The sequence below is a fragment of the Passer montanus genome, unplaced genomic scaffold (genome assembly GCF_014805655.1).
Source record: "Passer montanus isolate IOZ18808 unplaced genomic scaffold, ASM1480565v1 scaffold17, whole genome shotgun sequence".
Lineage (NCBI taxonomy): Eukaryota > Metazoa > Chordata > Aves > Passeriformes > Passeridae > Passer > Passer montanus.
The window spans coordinates 705673-722597 of NW_024364270.1; the positions used below are offsets into that span (position 1 = coordinate 705673).

The 16925-nt window shown below is 42.0% G+C and overlaps 1 protein-coding gene across 5 annotated transcripts in view; it reads left to right on the forward strand.

Annotated features, from left to right (window-relative positions):
• MSRB3 (methionine sulfoxide reductase B3) overlaps window positions 1-16925 on the forward strand; it is an 88948-nt gene that overhangs the window by 2810 nt on the left and 69213 nt on the right. The window contains exon 2 of one of the 5 annotated variants that reach the window (XM_039703813.1): window positions 11968-11974. The exons of the other annotated variants lie outside the window; for them this stretch is intronic. The gene's annotated coding sequence lies outside the window, so the exon portion shown is untranslated. The remainder of the gene's footprint in view (window positions 1-11967; window positions 11975-16925) is intronic. 5 annotated transcript variants of the gene reach the window in all.

The window sequence follows — 16925 nt, forward strand, 5'->3', positions numbered from 1 at the left end:
AGAAGTCTGCCTGTCTGCATCTGACTGGCATTGCTGCAAGCCAGCAATGCAGTAAAGCCATCCAATTTGGAGATAGCTTTGTTGAGCTGCATAATTCAAGTGAGTGTGTCCTCATTACAGAGCAACTCTTGAGCTACACGCAGCATTATGTTAGTCATAGGTAGGGAAAATGACCTTATTTTCCCCTTTCTATTATTTTTCTTTCTCATTGAAAGCTGCAGTTTGGGGAGCACCTAGGCTATGTATGAACTTAAGCTATGGAGGCTTTAACTGATAGGAAAGTGGGATAAACATTGGCCTAATTATAGCTGGGTCTAGCTCTAGTGTAAGGGTTCCTTAGCCAAAAGACCCCCACATGGACCCTCAAATTTCTGGTGTGTTTATGACATTATAATTAGGAAATACTGTCAAATAAAGTCAGGTGTGGATTTCTCTTTTCCTGAGTAACTCTGAAGCTGGTATGCTTACTTTGGAACAAACTACAAGGCTAGGCAGAAATAGGGTGTTTCTTGCTCGGGAGTAATCATGTCCATACACGGAGTTATTTCAAGGTTACTTTCTCCACACAAAACAGGGGTCTTTTAAACAGAACAACAAAAAAACCTGAGAGCTTTTAGGGCTTTTTTTTTGGTGTGTATGTGTCTCATAGAGTAAGTAGCTACAGGCTAACTTTCCATTCCCTTACTCACCTTGCTTTGGTAGGATTTACTGTTACCTTTTCAGAGGCTTCATTTCCCTCAGAAGGATCTTTAGTTCTCAGTGAGCAATTAATATGTACTAGCTTAAAAAAAAAGCACAAACCCAAAGATTTAAGTCCTTCTCTGTGGTATTTTGTGAATGTATAACCAGCTCTCAGTGTTTTTAAGTAATTTTCAACTAACCACTTAAGAAAAGGAAGGAAACACATACTGCATTATTAATTTCTACCAGAAGTTGAAGAATGTCATTGTGTATTTTAACAGGGATTTTTGTGTCTTTAGTCTGTGAAGATGCTGATCTGTATTTTTTGCAGGAAAATAGGGTAGAAGAATTCTTTGGGAACCCCATTTATGGTGAAGTAATTGGATATTATAATTTATCTGCTTAGCTCTAGCCTTCTGGTTCTCATTTAGCAACCTCAATTCAGCATTATCTGAAAACCACACAATCTAGCAACTGGAACTGGGAATAAAGAGGATTTTTGCAATAAGGACTTTAAGATCTGAGGAATTGAACTATACTTGCACAAAACAGGCAAGAACAATACTTACACTTATAAGGTGCTAAAACAGTTTTGCTGTCCTCACAGACTTAAATTATAGTTTAGCATTGTTTTGTAAAATAATTAATAGCATAAATACTTCTTTATTTCCAGAAAGTTTTTGATTTAAACATGATTCAGCTTTTGGGTCTTACACAGACAAAGTCTAAGGACAGGACTTCTGCAGAGGTCCCTAGTTTGCTTTTTCCTTTCGGTAGCATCTGAACATCGGGATTGATGATTTCTTTGAACTGTGGACAGCAGCTTAGCAAAATGCACATAGTGTGCTAACACATTGTTTTGTTGGGAAGTGTTACCTCATCCAAGAAATTTAAAGAGTAATGTCATGCATGGCATTTGGAAGTATTTCCCCACGGGTCTCTTTAGCTCTGTGTTTTTCCAAAAGGGGACAACGCCTTTGCATTTCACCTGATGGAAAACAAATCCCTACCACCAGGGAACAACAATAGTGCTGATGGAATGTAGCTGCCAAATGCCACTTTCACTCTCACCACACAATGAAAATGGAAAAAAAAATTCAACACATGGAACCTTAGCAGCTTCCTGGGGAAGTGATCCATGCCAGTTGTTGCCAAAAGGAAACAGCCCACAAAGCGTTCCTTCTGGCTGAGGGATTGCCCTGTTCTTGTTCCTCTCCATTCTCCAGTGTGTGGTTCTCAGGGAAATCTGCGGGCGAGGCTGTTCCAATGCCTGCACAGAGAGTGTAGGTGATTTTAACAACTTCTAGGACCTTCAAGGTGGGTTGGTGGGTGGGAGCCACATGGATGTGTGGAACTCTTTCAGTTCGTGCAGCACAGTGAGTTTGGCCTTGGCTTTCCTGCAGCCGGTTCAAGAGCAAGCATTGGCTTGATATAAAGTTGCTCAGTTCGCCAAGAAAAATGGTTGAATATACAAGCAGGCAGGCTTTGTCACCTGGGTCAGATTGTCACCATCATGCTGCTGGGAGGAAGCTTGATATTCAACATAAAACCAATGCAGATCCACCCTAATGTGTCCTGATGATGAAAAGTCAGAGCTTACACTCTAGTTCAAGTTGAATTTGGGTGATTCAGCAGTGCACTGATCCAATCTTCACAATGCTGCAACCAAGGCTTGCAGGTCAGATTGGCTGGGCTTCCACTCCTGCACACCAACAGCACTGTCAGTAGCCATAGCACAAGTGAGGGAGAGAAATGGGAATAAGACAGGAGCAGATGCTTTGGCTACCAGCTCAGGGACAGGTGGAAAACTAGAGGTGAATCAGTCAACTGTGTGAAGTTACAGCCCGGAGATGCAAATTCAGGAGCTCTGCAAATAAAATAATTTGAGTTTTCTATAGCATTATAATCTCTGCTTTTGAATGGCTGCAGAAAAGGAAATTCAGCCTTGTTGGTCAAAGTCTTAATATTTAACTGCTATGTACTTTTAGACTGTATCTTCATTTTTTCTTTTTTTTCAGAATTTAAATCAGTGCTTCATCAGATTTTGTGTGTACATGGTGGAAAAACACACTGTGCAGACAGCTCATCTCTTAACATCTCTTTTCATGAGAGAAACCAAATTGTGTGTGTACGTGCTTGTTCTGTGTACTCCTGCTTTTACTTAAAGGCAAGCTCATGAAAGGGACAAGATCTTGTAGCAAATTAGTGGCCCACTGGGGAAAGGATATGCTCCTGGTGTCTGGACTGCTACCACCTGGCATCCCTCATCCAAAAACACAAGGCAGCTTTGCTACTCGCCTCTGAACTTGAGAGAGGCTTGTACCAACTTATTCTCGCAGTAGTTGAACCATGCTGGGAAGGATTACAATAGATATTTTGTAAGACTCTAGGCTCTTCTCATGAAGTCTTAAAATGTGAAATACGGTAGCTGTCTGGGGAAAAACCAGCCCTTTTTGTTGCTCAGTTACATGTGAATTACAGACCAGTACATTTTGCTCTAATGACAGTCAAGTAATAACTGTGGCAGTAATAAAGACAGTATAATAGCTGAGTGATGTAATGCTATTTAAGACCAGAGGAAGATTTTCAGAGCATTATCCCATTTCCACAATCACTTTTGTAGACTAAACAAGCCAAGTGCTTAAAAGTTTTTTGCAGGGATTTGGCTTTCTGAACCACTCTTGTTTTTACTTCTCCTCTGGGCTTTCCTCAACTGTTTCTGCCCTACACCCCAAACCAGAAGCATACTCCAACTGATACCTCACTGCTACTGAGCAGACCAGACTTTCCTCCTCAATCCCTCCTGCTATGTATTATGTTTCTCTTTTTCAATAAACTCCAGATCGTTATCTGCCTTTTTTTTAAAATGGTTTCATACTGTTGGCTCAATTTATTGTCACTGTAACCTTGACATCCTTTTCTGCTGTACTGCTGCTAGTCTGGCATTCTTACTTTTGATTATTTTGTGCATTTGAAGATTTTTTTTAAAGTCCAAATGTGGTTCTTCGTACTTGGCTATATTGAATTTTATCTTGCTGGTTTTTGACCATTTCTCCAACCTATTAAGACCATCTTGAGTTCTGCTCAGCTCTTCAGGGTGTTTCACACTCCTTGCAGGTTGGTGTCTGCAGTTTTAGTAGGACTGCTTGCTGGGTTTTGGCCCTGGTCACTAGGAGAAGTGCTGAACAAGTGTGATTATTCAAGCAGCTCTGCACCTGTGATATAGGACCTTGATCCAAAAGAAAAGTGCTTTTCCAGTTTGCTTTGTCTAAAAGTATCTTACATTTGAGGTCTGTTTGATTTGCTGCTTTCCTTCTGCCTGTAGAGTACCAGGAAACAAGGAAAGTATCTTAGTTGTGGGGTTAGATTTTGTCAAGATTTTCATGGTGGCTTACTGCTTTCTAATTTTCATTGCCTGTTTATAGATTGTTTAGTATTTTGTTTCAAAAGCATTCTGTGTGTTAGAAATCGATTTATGGCCATGTAATTCACTAATCAGTCTTTTCTTCCTTTTTAAAAATGGATATTACCTTCTTCCTCTTGAGATTTTGTAAAGGCAAAAACCTTTCAAAAATTTTCCAAGGTACACACTCTTTTCTGAACAATTCCCCCTCCTTATTTCCCAAATGCTTAGGATAAAATTCCTAATCTGTCAGAAGAGGAAGAGCAACCTCAGGGAAAGATTTCAGGCACACAGGACAGCTCCATCATCCTGGAATACAGTGATCAACATTAGCATGCCTAATTTCTGATAGTCTCATATTTATGCAGCTAAGGTACCTGAGGTGCAGTTCCTAAGCATGAGATGGAAAGTTTGATAGACTTTGATAAAGATTTCTCTTAAAAAAAAAAGAAAAAGAAAAAAAAGTAGCTTTGGCAGCTCCAGTGACGATTTTTGTGCAGAGCAAGGTCTGCACAACAGATCTGAAGTTTCAAAGTAGTCACTGCAACTGCTTCAGGCAATTGCCTCTGCTGTTTCTTAAACAGTCCTATTTCCAACCTGATAATCTGATGTGTTGGTTTTATTTTCTTTGTATTGGGTTACAAAGTGTGACATTAGGAGTTGGGCTTAACTGATTATAGGTTATGGTTTATTAATTTTCTTATTTGCTTTACCAAGCAACTATACAAAATTCAAACATATAGATAATTTTTTTTCTGTATATACATACCAAGGCTATAAAAGTAACATGCTGAGTAAATGTATCGCCAAGCAGCTATACAAAATTCAAACATATAGATAACTGTATGAAAATGTGATTTTTTTTTTCTGTATATACATACCAAGGCTATAAAAGTAACATGCTGAGTAAATGTATCAGAATTCTAATCAGTGATTATAATTTCGAAAATACTTCAGGTGGACGTAGAGCTGGCATGTCCTTCATTGTTTTGTCCTGACGGGGGATGCTGAAGGCTCTCACTGAGACATGCTGAAGTGAGCTACGGGAAAAGGGCCCTGTCCTGGGGTGGGAGGCTCAGCTGCTGAGGTTTCATGCCCCTGAGGTCTGGGGGCATGGCTGAGCTGCCGAAAAATTTCTAATGTCTCAGAGTGGTGTGAAATATCAGGACCAACATGGGAAAGAGGGGCCCTGATGGTTTAAGTGCAGGATTTTCTATTTTTGGAGCACAAGTCCAAGTAGGACAGAAACAAACTGCATTTTGGGGCAATGCTTAATGAAGTTCCTGACAGCTGGCTGTGGCAGGGGGGCTGCCTGCAGGTGCCTGCTGCTGCCTCTGCTGAAGGAAGTGGAACAGATGTCACTTTTAGGACAGATTATGCAAAGAAAACATTTATCTTACATATTGATCTAGAGGAAAGCTAAATTATAAAGCCTTGAAAGTAGCCGAAGGCTGAGGAAGAGGAGAACAGAGTTAGTGTCTGCATTGTTGCCCTGTGCCACCCCAGCTGCACCATCACTGCCCGGGGGGGCTCCACACATGCCTGTGTGGCTGCTGCCAGGCCTGGCACTGCTGTAAGTCTGCTTTAACAGAGCAGGAGAAAATATTTATGGGGTTTTTTTTTTCCCGAAGGTAAGTGCTTTTCACCTTACAGAAAAGGTTTTGCATGGTTATTGCAAGTCCAGCTGCAGGGGTATAGGATGAGTATTTTTGTCTTTTGAATGCATTTAGGGCTGGGAGATGTGGATTGACAAAAATGTAAAGTTTAGTAAATATTTTCAATCAAAAGAGGTGGAAGAGACACCTTCATGTTTTGGACATGAAGAGGATTGAAGAGAAGAGAAATAATTTAAGCTAGTTTTGCTAGAATTAATACTTCTTTTGTTCAAGATTTGAAAAATAGCTTTAGGATGCCTAAAGATGCAGATCCTTGTGCTGCGCAGACAGTGTAAATACATTTGGCTAATTAAAAAATAAAATGCTATGTTTGTGGATTTTAAAACTGCACTGGAATGAAAATCATAATTCAGCTCACAGATTCTGCATAACATTTTTCATTGAAAAAGTTTGTCTTTGGAAGCTATTCAGAGGCTGGAGCACCTCTTCTGTGAAGGCAGGCTGAGAGAGCAGGGTTTGTTCAGCTTTGAGAAGAAAAGGCTCTGGAGAGACCTTAGAGCCCCTTCCAGAACCTGATGGGGCTATGAGAGAGCTGGAGAGGAACTTGTTACCGGGGCCTGGAGAACAAGGGAATGGCTTTTAACTGGGAATAGGTTTAGATCAGATATTAGAGAGAAATTCTTGGCTGTGAGGGTGGTGAGGGACCGAAACAGGTTGCCCAGAGAAGCTGTGGCTGCCCCATCCCTGGAAGTGTTTGAGGCCAGACTGGATGGGCTTTTGAGCAGCCTGGTCTAGTGGAAGGTGCTCCTGTCCATGGCAGAGGAGTTGGAACCAAATGATCTTAAAGTCCCTTCCAACCCAACCTATTCTATGGCTCTGCGACATTTTTTCTTGTAAGAAGGAGAGTCTTGAATAATTTTTTTTATCCCTGTAATTACCTAAATACAGCTAGATGTATATATAATCCTGCTTATTAAATGGCAGAAAATTTGGGTAGTGGTCTTTATATTTCAATCAAATTTATTGCTGTTAGGACAGAAATAGTTTTCCTTGCTCTCACTTTTCAGTCATTGACATTCAGTATTCACTCAAAGCTTAAGTTATACTCTTTCCTTACTTGCTGTGGTGTCTTCTCACTGCTAGTCATAAAAATAAAAGTACAACCTTGGCAAGAGAAGACTTAGGAGTTTCTGTTTTACTTGATGGTGTTTTATTTTGTTATGTATTTCATATTTGAGGTTTTCTTCAGCTGCATAAAGGTTCTTTGGATTTTGGATGATAAATGTTCCTGTTGCAGTGTGTAAGGCATTCTTTTATGTTTGGGGTTTTTTTGGTTTTGTTTTTGTTTTTATTTGTGCAATGTCAGACCTTCTATATGCTATAATTTAAAAAAAATATTTTTGGATAAAAGGCTGAGGTTTTCTTATATATTCATAAGGCTGCTCTGCATACCATGGTGACACAATCTGTGTGATCAAAGGTACGTTTTTAAAGGATGCTTTTGTTCTGTTTCATACGCGTAGAGCTGTGCGTGCTGTTTGAAGGAGAGCTCACGGGGCCGTGCAGCGTGTGGTTGTATCCAAGGGAGCTGGCACCGCTCGGCGGCCAGGAGCGGTATTGGCTTGGAGAGAAAGCCACGTGGAAAATTTCCATGTAAGGGAGACTGCTGGGGAGAGATTGGCGGCTATGATGTCTTTAACTCGGAGTGCTTTTCTAGCAGCTGGGATGATAAAAAAAGAAACCACCACCTGAATTGTTCTGAGATGAAGTTATACTGTCTGACAGAGAGATCATAACTAAATTTTACAAACCCTTTATATAAAAATATTTTTACAAAATACAAGATACTCAGGTCTGGTTCAGAGTCTGATATAAAAATTATATTTTCTCAAGTAGGAAATAATACAAATAGAGGGAGATAATTCAGCTTTCAAATGGCTTGTGCTGAAGAATGCAGAATGAATGAAATTACACAAACAAGACAAATGTGTCTTTTGCACTGAAACTTTATTTTTCTAGCAGGGTGCATGGCATCTGTACACACATTATGTGCATATATGCATATAGAGACAGATATTAGCACTAACTGCTTTTTCAATTAAAAGTGTTTTAAATATCTTAAAAATCTGCTGGCAGTAGACCCACTGATTGTTGGTAATTTCCTATATACACTGTAATAACTCCGTGGCATCCATTGACAAAGCCTTAGTGTCCTGTAGCAGGGAGCCTTGGGAGTTTTTATTCCCTGGTACAGATTTTACTCTGAGAAATCATTAAACTGGAGGGCAAAACTATGTCTGGAATCACAACCCTTCCGGCGCTGATATGTTCAGGGACTTTGTCTCCTTCAGTGGCCTCGCAAGTGCCATTTGCACATTTCCTTACAGTGCCCCATAAAGACAGTCCCCAGATGTGGGTGGTCGGCGATGGAGAATGCAGCTGTGCGGAGCAGGAGTGGCAGCTCCCTGCCGCCTGCCGCAGCCCGTGTGCGCAGCCGGGCCAGCAAAGCCCTGCAGGGCTGCCGTGCGCGCCTGGAGCCCTGCAACGAGGACACCGCGCTCTTTTCCAAAGAGTGCACTGTTTGGTGGTGGTTTGAAATCCGCTTAGGTCATACCCGTTAGCTGGAGGCTTTCTCTTTGCTTCACTTATGAAATATTCTACCTAAGAGAAACTGCTCATGTGTCTCATCTATTGTGTATTGTTACCCAGGCAAATAATCTTTGTAAGGTGAGGAAAAAGTCTGCTGAGTTACAGAGTAATGTGTAACACAATTTAAAAGAATGACAATTTCAAATGATGTGTTTGTTTAGTCCTCAAAATTAGTCTTTTTTTAAATTGAAAAGTAAAAGCTAGTACAATGGTGTTTCAGAAAAGCAGAATAGAAATCTCTGTTGAAGGGCTTCTGTTCATGGCTATAAAAGGAAGTTGTATTTAACATGATGCATGGGATTTGTCCCAAATTAAAAATAGAACAGCAAGTTTGTTATCTTTGCTGTATTAGTAAGCCTGACAATGCAAATAATGGTGGAGAGGAAGACATACCTAATCAAACCAACCTGATAACAAAAATGGGTTTAATGTCTTCAAGTGCTAGTGTATTCCTTGCATAGTTCTATTCACGGCAGTAACTCAGAAGTTTTTGAGATTTTTTTTCTTTTAGTATTGAGAATGAATCCTTTATTGGTGTGCAACACAAAATGCTTTTGGGCTTGCCAGTAGGAATTGTTCAATTAAAAGGTTATTTCCAGAACACTTGTATCTCATCATCTGAGGACCAGAAGCAATTAAATCTTTACCACTGTGTTGGAGAGGACTGCCTGGAGTAGAAAAAATGAGAAATTTATCAAGATGTTGAAAGGATTGTGATTCTCAGAAAAGACCCATTTAAGAATCGTTTACGACTGTTGTAGTTATAAACTCACTGCCATAAAAGGAATGTGCTGTATGTTGGCAGGCTACCAAGCCAGGGAAAATGAAAGTGCAGTTCAGCACTATTTTAGTGCATCAGATCTGGGAGGAGCAGGAGTGGAGGGGAATCCCAGTTGACCTATATTTACTTTCCTTGGGGAAGTATTGCCAGTCGTAACTATTGGGAAACAATCTGCAAATGACAGATGTATGAGCACTTGCAAGGCTGAGACTCACTGGTTTCTGCCCTTAGCCAAGAATTCTCTTTCATCCCAGGTTTGGGGACTCCTTACCTGTCTTGTTTCTTCCCTTCTTGAGGTCGCTGTTTTTTTGTGTCTCTTTGCAGTTTCACTTATCCCATTTCATCTGTTGTTCACAAGGCCTGTGCTGTCTTGTCTCTACTTTAATGAGATCTCCTTCCATTTTACTACCTTCCCTAAGGACCAAGCGAGAGTCCCTTGAGCAAGGACCTTCTTCTGCATGACTTAAAGCAGAAAAATTTGCCTCTCTCCTCTGCTTGTACTCGGTGTAGCATGGATGTCCTCCACATCCTCGCAGGCCGCATCCTTTGGTTGTTTAGAAGGAATCAGTATCACTGCTCTGCTATGTGTAAATGTTAGTAGTAAAATAGGGAGAAATCAAGTCCACAGTTTTCTTGTCCATGGGAGCCTGTTGCCGAACACGGAGGTGTTAATATGCCTTTCCCCTTGTTGCTGTTTGGGAGGGTACAACCTTCAAAAACTCATTTGTTTCTCAGGCTTCTCAGGCTTTCTCAATCTTCTCAGGCTTTTTAAATTTGGCCCCTGGACCCACCCTAGGGCTTTAGTCACACGAGCCTCATTGTTGCCAAGATGGTTTCTCACTAGCGGGAGAGGGGAACAATGCAGCGGCCAGTTCAGCGTACAGAAAGGGTTATTCCTGTGAGAGACAGTGAGCTTTCCATTTTAGGCAGCTGTTGCTAGAGAGAATGTTAGCTCAATTTGGTAATTAGATGAAAATTAAATATACGTTTTTGTTTTCTGCTCAGATGTAGTCTTTTTCTTTTGTAAGTATAAATAATTTTTCTATTCTGGAGAACCATTCTAATGCAACTGGAAACAGATATATCGTGCCCCCTCACCTAGTGTATCTTTTTGTCAGCAGTTGAAATCAGTGAGATTATGCTGAATTGTGTGCAGAGATTTCAGAATCTGGTTTGTTTTCCAAGATTTTTCATTATTATTTTATCAGAAAGATAATAATTTTAGGCTGTATGATAATCTAAAATCTATTGTGGGAATCACATCTCTCTTACATGGAGGACTGAAGTCTGGATAATAAAGCTCAGACTAAAGGCTGAACTCCTAAAAGTATCTCTAATTCATCTCAATAGGAACCTTTATGCATCCTAACGATAAAGTATGGAGAGCATTAATCCATAAGGTGATGCCTGTCAATTGTGTATCACAGGGTGGGATTCAGTGTAAGCAGATGAGCATTTCTGCTCATTCTCTTTTCCTGCTTTCCTCTGGTTTTCGTCTGATTTCAACCTTTAGACTTTTCTTCTTCCTTTCCTACTCCCACATTAACACAAGCTGCTGAAGCTTCCCAGCTAGAATATGAAAAGGACACCTCAAGAACATCCATGGACTGGACTGGATAACCCCATTTCACAGGAGAAGGAGGACTGGCTGGTGGGCACCGGGAGGAAGCTGAGGAAGCCGTGGGACTGGGGAGGGCCCTGTGCACCCCTGGAGCTTGAGCAGCCGTGGTGTGTGCCATGCTTATTGTGCCCAGGCAGGCATCTGCCACCTCCAGCCCTGCTGGCTCTGCAGGTGCAGGGACAAGTGCTACACTTCATGTTAGGAAACACTGAATAGCCTCCACAGTTAGGGACTTGTATGGTTGCTTTGCAAATGATCATTCCTATAAGTAAGGGCCACTGAAACACCTGGATCTGACATTGTCCTAAAAAATATGTGGGCCAAACTGGTACTTGAAAATATCTTATGTGCGTTTTGCAGGAAGGTGTTTTAGGTTGGAGTTTCAGTTGCTCTGGGAAGGGTTTAAGAACAAAATCCAGTATAAGAGAATATGTAAAATTCAAGAAAATAAAAAGGTTTTGAACTTCACTGTTTAGGCTCCTTTCTAATGGCAGTACTAACTTCAAGTTTAAACCTTGACATTTCCTGGTGTTCCATTCAAATATTACAAGGGATGGCAGTAATCACCTCTTTTATCAGGGCACAATATAAACTTCCTAAAAGTAGACAGGATTGCTATTTGGTTTGTACATTTCAGCATAAGCAGCTAAGGGGAACATGCTTTAATTGAGAGTCTTAAAAGTGGAGTGGGAATTCAGGTCTAATAATTCAGATTTCTGTTGCTGTAATTGAGAAGCTGATGTTGTATGGGGGGGAATATACGCTGACAAGCATGCAAGTTATATGCTACAGTACTTCTGTAGACCTGTAAGGTTAATGCAATTAATTTCATTTAGAATGCTTTATTCCTTTTCAATAAGTCTTTGAGAAGCTTAAATTTATAATTGCCTTTATCATTATCCCAGCTGTTAATGATTAAAGTATTTTATTCTCATCAGACAGTGAGCTTTTGCAAGACACCTAGTTTGCATTATCAACAGATATACAAGCACATGAAAATCCAGAGCCTAAAATCTCTCCTTAAAGGTTAGCTGTTAATGATTAAATTATTTTATTCTTATTGCAAGACACCTAGTTTGCATTATCAACAGATATACAAGCACATGAAAATCCAGAGCCTAAAATCTCTCCTTAAAGGTAAATTTCATAGAATCGCAGAATGGTTTGGTTGGAAGGGACCTTAAAGATGATCTGGTTCCAAAACCTCTGTTGTGAGTAGGAACACCTTCCACTAGAGCAGGTTGTTCAACCTGGCCTTGACTTACAGGGATGGAACATTTACCACTTCTCTGGGCAACCTGCTCCACTGTCTCACTACTCTCATAGTAAATAATTTCTTCCTAATATCTAATTAAATTATCCTTTTCCAGGCTTTTGTCAATTACCTTTAGTATTTTTTGCCAAGTGCTTCAAATACAATATGGTGCATTGAAACATGCAGTTGTCTAAAAATATTATTATAAAGCACAAATGCATATTCACAGGATGTGGGGTTTTTCGAGGGCTGAAGGCTGCCTCCTCATGGTTCTCTCAGGCTGTTGGGAGGCTAGGACAGCCCAGGTATACAAGCATGAAAATACTTTGTGCACTGCAAAAGATGCTAGTTTCAGGATTAGATATCTTGCATTGGAGTGGAAACTGGAACTTTTCCTTCCTTCTTTCACTAATAAATAACCCGCAGTCACCAGGCCCCTGCTGAAAAGTTTTCCTGTACTCCAATCTCCTGCCACAGCTGGCAGCTTCAGATGGTTTATTAAACATCTCTTACAAGCTATTCAACATTGCCTTGGTCCACAATATACACCATGTCAACCTGCAAACAGGAAAGTCCCTTAAAGCCACCAAGTGCAGTGCAGAGAGCAGGAAAGGCTAAGGTCTTTGGTGTTAACACAGAATGTGTTAAGGAAAAATGACTAGGTAGTAAATAATTGTTTAGACACAGAAAGACATGACCTACTGAAACACTTGCTCATGTGGTTCTCTCTTTAGGCTGCACCTTTTTTTTCCACAGTTCCTGAGGGTTGATCTGTCCTGTCTGCTGACTCTGACTGGCAGCAGCTTTAGGTGAGCAAAAGACAAATTAAAAAAAAAAGAAATATCCAAATGTTAAAACTGAAATAAACTTATATACAAAATAATCCATTAAGTTTTGTCAGGGAAATATTTGGTTATAGTTTGCTTTGTGTCAAAGTAAATAAGTAAACCCTTTGCAAAACAACTGTTCATAGTTATTGCTGGACTGAAGAAAAAACTTTACAAAACACATACTGATAAAAATTAAACTGTTAATTTAACACTTGAGTACAGTAGACTCCCAGGCCTTTACTTCTTTCTAACATCTAGTTGTTTGGCTTTCTTCACTGTGGCAATTTTTTTGCTCTTTGCTTTTTCCAGTGACATAGGAATTCCTGACAAGAGCCTGGGAGCCTGCCTGACTAGTGTATGCCTATCTCTTAATTGTTTCCTGCCCTCCAAATGAGGCCAGAGACTTGGGGCTGGGGGAAGGGAAATTGGAAAAAAGTATAGAAACCTCACACTACTAAGGTCTTATTACTGGGGCAAGAAAAAACCCTGATCCTTCCCTTAAGAATTTGTGGATGTTTTTTTAATTTACTTGTAAAGAGCTAAAACTTCATGTTTTTTCTTGTGAGAGCTGGGATTCTCATGTAATTTTAGGAATTCTGGACCTGAGTTGTCAGAAATAACACTGAATATGGAAAAATTTAAACCAGTAGTGTTACGAGCTCCCGAGACCCTTGATGTTTCCCCTACTGCTCTTAAAAACAAGATGTGGTAATATCAGAATTTAACCTCTCAAGTTGTCCTTCACCCAAAGAAATCTTTCTAGTTGCAGACAGAGGTTAAAAAAACATAACCCGAGTACATACAAAGTTCTTAATTTCCGAAGGACAAATTTGACAGACCACCTATGTTACTTTATAGCTAATAATTTAGGGGCAAAACTTATGTGTTCTGAATGTCCACAATGGACAATATAGAAGCTCTTGAAAGCTGGCAGTTCCTTAATATTTGCCAACATTAGGCTCCTAAGAGGAAGGCTTCCCTAGAGTTAAAATTCTTATCCTAGAAAACTGCTTCTGGAACCCAGCTAATGACATAGGTACTGCTGTATTTGTATTATCTGTACTTACAAGATTTGCAAGTTATTGCTGAGCATGGTATCCATCTTATGAAAGCCAAACAGATGGAAGATCCATGCTGTACTCTGTTAAAGAGTGAAGTGCAGTGAAGGAGCTCCAAGGGGTCTGATGACACCCAGGCATGACCGTGGAGGAGCCAACAGTGTTGCAGGCAGCACAGCAAACAGCATGTGTTTTTTAAAAAAAGGCAATCCACCAAAATAAACCCAAACAGTGATGCGTAAAAGCATCATCCCCTTCCCTGAATTGTGAGTTCTGCTCTGATCTCTTCATGTAGCATCTGTCCTTACAGGAAAGTGGCATATTGCAGTTCTGCAATAAAGATATGGGGGGTGGTGACTCTGTGTGGTGGAAGTGCAGTGCTGCAGTACTCACTGTGGCTCAGGCATGTGACAGCTGTGTTAGCATTGCTGTCCCCTGGCCACCTGGCCCTAGCACTGGAAAGGTGGGGCTCAGGCAGGTACCTCCAGCACCAGCACGGGGGCTTTGCTTGACCTGTGGAGGGCTAGGCATGTATAGCATGGGACTTTAAACCACCAGCCATCTATTCCCAGAATGGTGATTTCACAGAATCATTTGGGTTGGAAAAGACCTCTGAGATCATTGAGTCCTTCCTTTGACCGAGCTCCACCTTGTAAATTAGACCACAGCACTTCCTGGGGTACACAATTCCAATGTCTAATCACTTTTTCTGTGAAGAAATTCTTCTTAATGCCCAACTTAAACCTCCCCTGATGTAAATTAAGACTATGTCCTGTCATCCTACTGTTAGTTGCCTGGGAGAAGAGGCTGACCACCCCCTTCTTTAAGGTAGTTGAAGACACTGATGACATCACTCCTGAGCCTCCTCTTCTCCAGGTTAACCAACCCCAGCTTCCTCAGCCACTCCTCATCAGACTTGTGCTCCAGACACTTCACCAATGGCATTGCCCTTCTCTGGACTTCTTCCTAGGTTTCTTGTCATGCTCTGGCTGTTCCTCTTTAGCAAATCAGAGACATAAACATGGCACCTGAGCCTGCTAAAGGCTATGGCCAAGCTTGCATGCGCTACAGAAAGAGCAGAGGGAAGATATGAACCTGTCGCAATGTTACTGTCATTCTCCCTAAATCTGTTCTCTGTACATGTGGAATTGGCAGGTGGGGTGAAGCACCTCCAGACCAAACGTGCTAATTGCAATGAGTTTGACTTTGCACTTCTCTTTCCTGATTCTTCACAAGCATCCTTATGGGGGTCTGTAAGCTTCCTGCAGCAGGGTTTGTGTGCGTACAGTGCCTGCCACCAGGAGATCTCCTCCCACTGAACTACTGGGCATACTATAACGTAAGAGTAAATAGAAATAGCAATCAAAGCATCAGCAATAAAAGAAAAAATTAGATTAACTGCAACAAAGTACTTTCATGGATGCTCAGTGATATTTTATGGGGCTCTCAGGACTTGCATATCCTCCAAGTCTTTATAAATACCTGAGAGCAAATACTAACATTTTGGAGAATACTGACATACTTGACATTTTCAAAAGGCCAGGATCTATTTTATAATTCTCGGGAATTTCAAATAATTTCCTTTAAGCTGTTCACAGTTGAAGGAAGGAGGAGGAGGAGGAGGAGGAGGTGCGGGCCGCTGCGGGCTGCCCGCCGACAGCTGCGGGACAGTGCCGGCTGCGGGACAGCGCTGGCTAAGGGACAGCGCTGGCTGAGGGACAGTGCCTGCTGCGGGACAGCGCCGGCTGCGGGACAGCGCCGGCTAAGGGACACTGCGGGCTGAGGGACACTGCGGGCTGAGGGACAGTGCTGGCTGAGGGACACTGCCGGCTGCGGGCAAGGGCGGATTGCGGCGGGGCTGCGCGCAGCCCTCTGGTCTCCCGGCGTCTGCTCCGGAGGGGTCCGCGCTGTTTTTCACGCGGCTCTGCTGCTGTGGCAGGGACGTGTGTGATGTGTGTGTGTGTGATGCCTGCTCCACAGTGCCCGTCCGCCCCCATACTCCTCCGCCGTCGGGCAGCACCAGTGTCGGGGGTCCTGCCGCGAGTTTGGTTTGGGTACGAACGAGTTGAGGCCCGTCGATGCGGGCAGGTTTCTGTCAGATGCGCTCCACCGCCGTTTGGTAACGGGTACGGCTGGGGGCTGGGTCCTGGTATAGTCACGGAATTATCACAGAACGGTTTGGCCAGGAAGAGACCTTTAAAGGCCCCCTAATCCAACCCCCAGCAATGGGCAGGGACAACTTCAACTACGCCTGGTTGCTCAGAGTCCCGTCCAGCCTGACATGAATGCTGTCAGGGATGGAGTGTCCACACCTGTTTGGAGTGTTCTATAAATGTCCTTCCTCTGGGAGCCTTGTTCCCCAGGACGAGCCCGTAGCCAGCTTGTCCCCTGGTGGCACAGCCGCTGCTGTGGGTCATGGCTGGACTCACCCCTCCGGCTCCTGGGCTGCTGCAGACAAAAGAGTGAGACTGAGAGGAGGCTGGGAGAGCTGCCCTGCTGCTCCTCAGCTTCTAGGGGCCTGATCCTGCTTCCACGAGAGTCACAGATAGTTTCTGTACCGACTTTGGCTGGGGATTGGCTCCAGTCCCGCATCACATAATCTTCTGAAGTGAGCTGTGGCTGTGCATGGCTGGGCTATAAGGCATCTGCATTTCCTCTTTCCCATTGTGGGGTGAATGGAACAATTAGCATTTGTGCATTAAAATGAAATAAAATCTCATGACTGCCATCTCTCTGTTTGCTATATTTGAGCTGGTTGGAGGATTGTTTAAATATATCTCATGGACAGTTTACAACATGAATTATTTCCTGCCTTTGAAAAGCCATGGTTTTAAGATATCTGGCAAGTTTATTACAATGAAATGTCACATTCCTCAAACAAGTCATCAAAAGAACAATTTTTAGCAAAGACTGGTTTCCAGCATTCACCATTCAGAAATGTTGCGGAGTGTGATCTTGGTTTAAATAAAATAAATAGAAAAAGCCTGCGTGTTTGATCTGCCCAGCATTCCTGGGTGTTCCAAGCAAGATT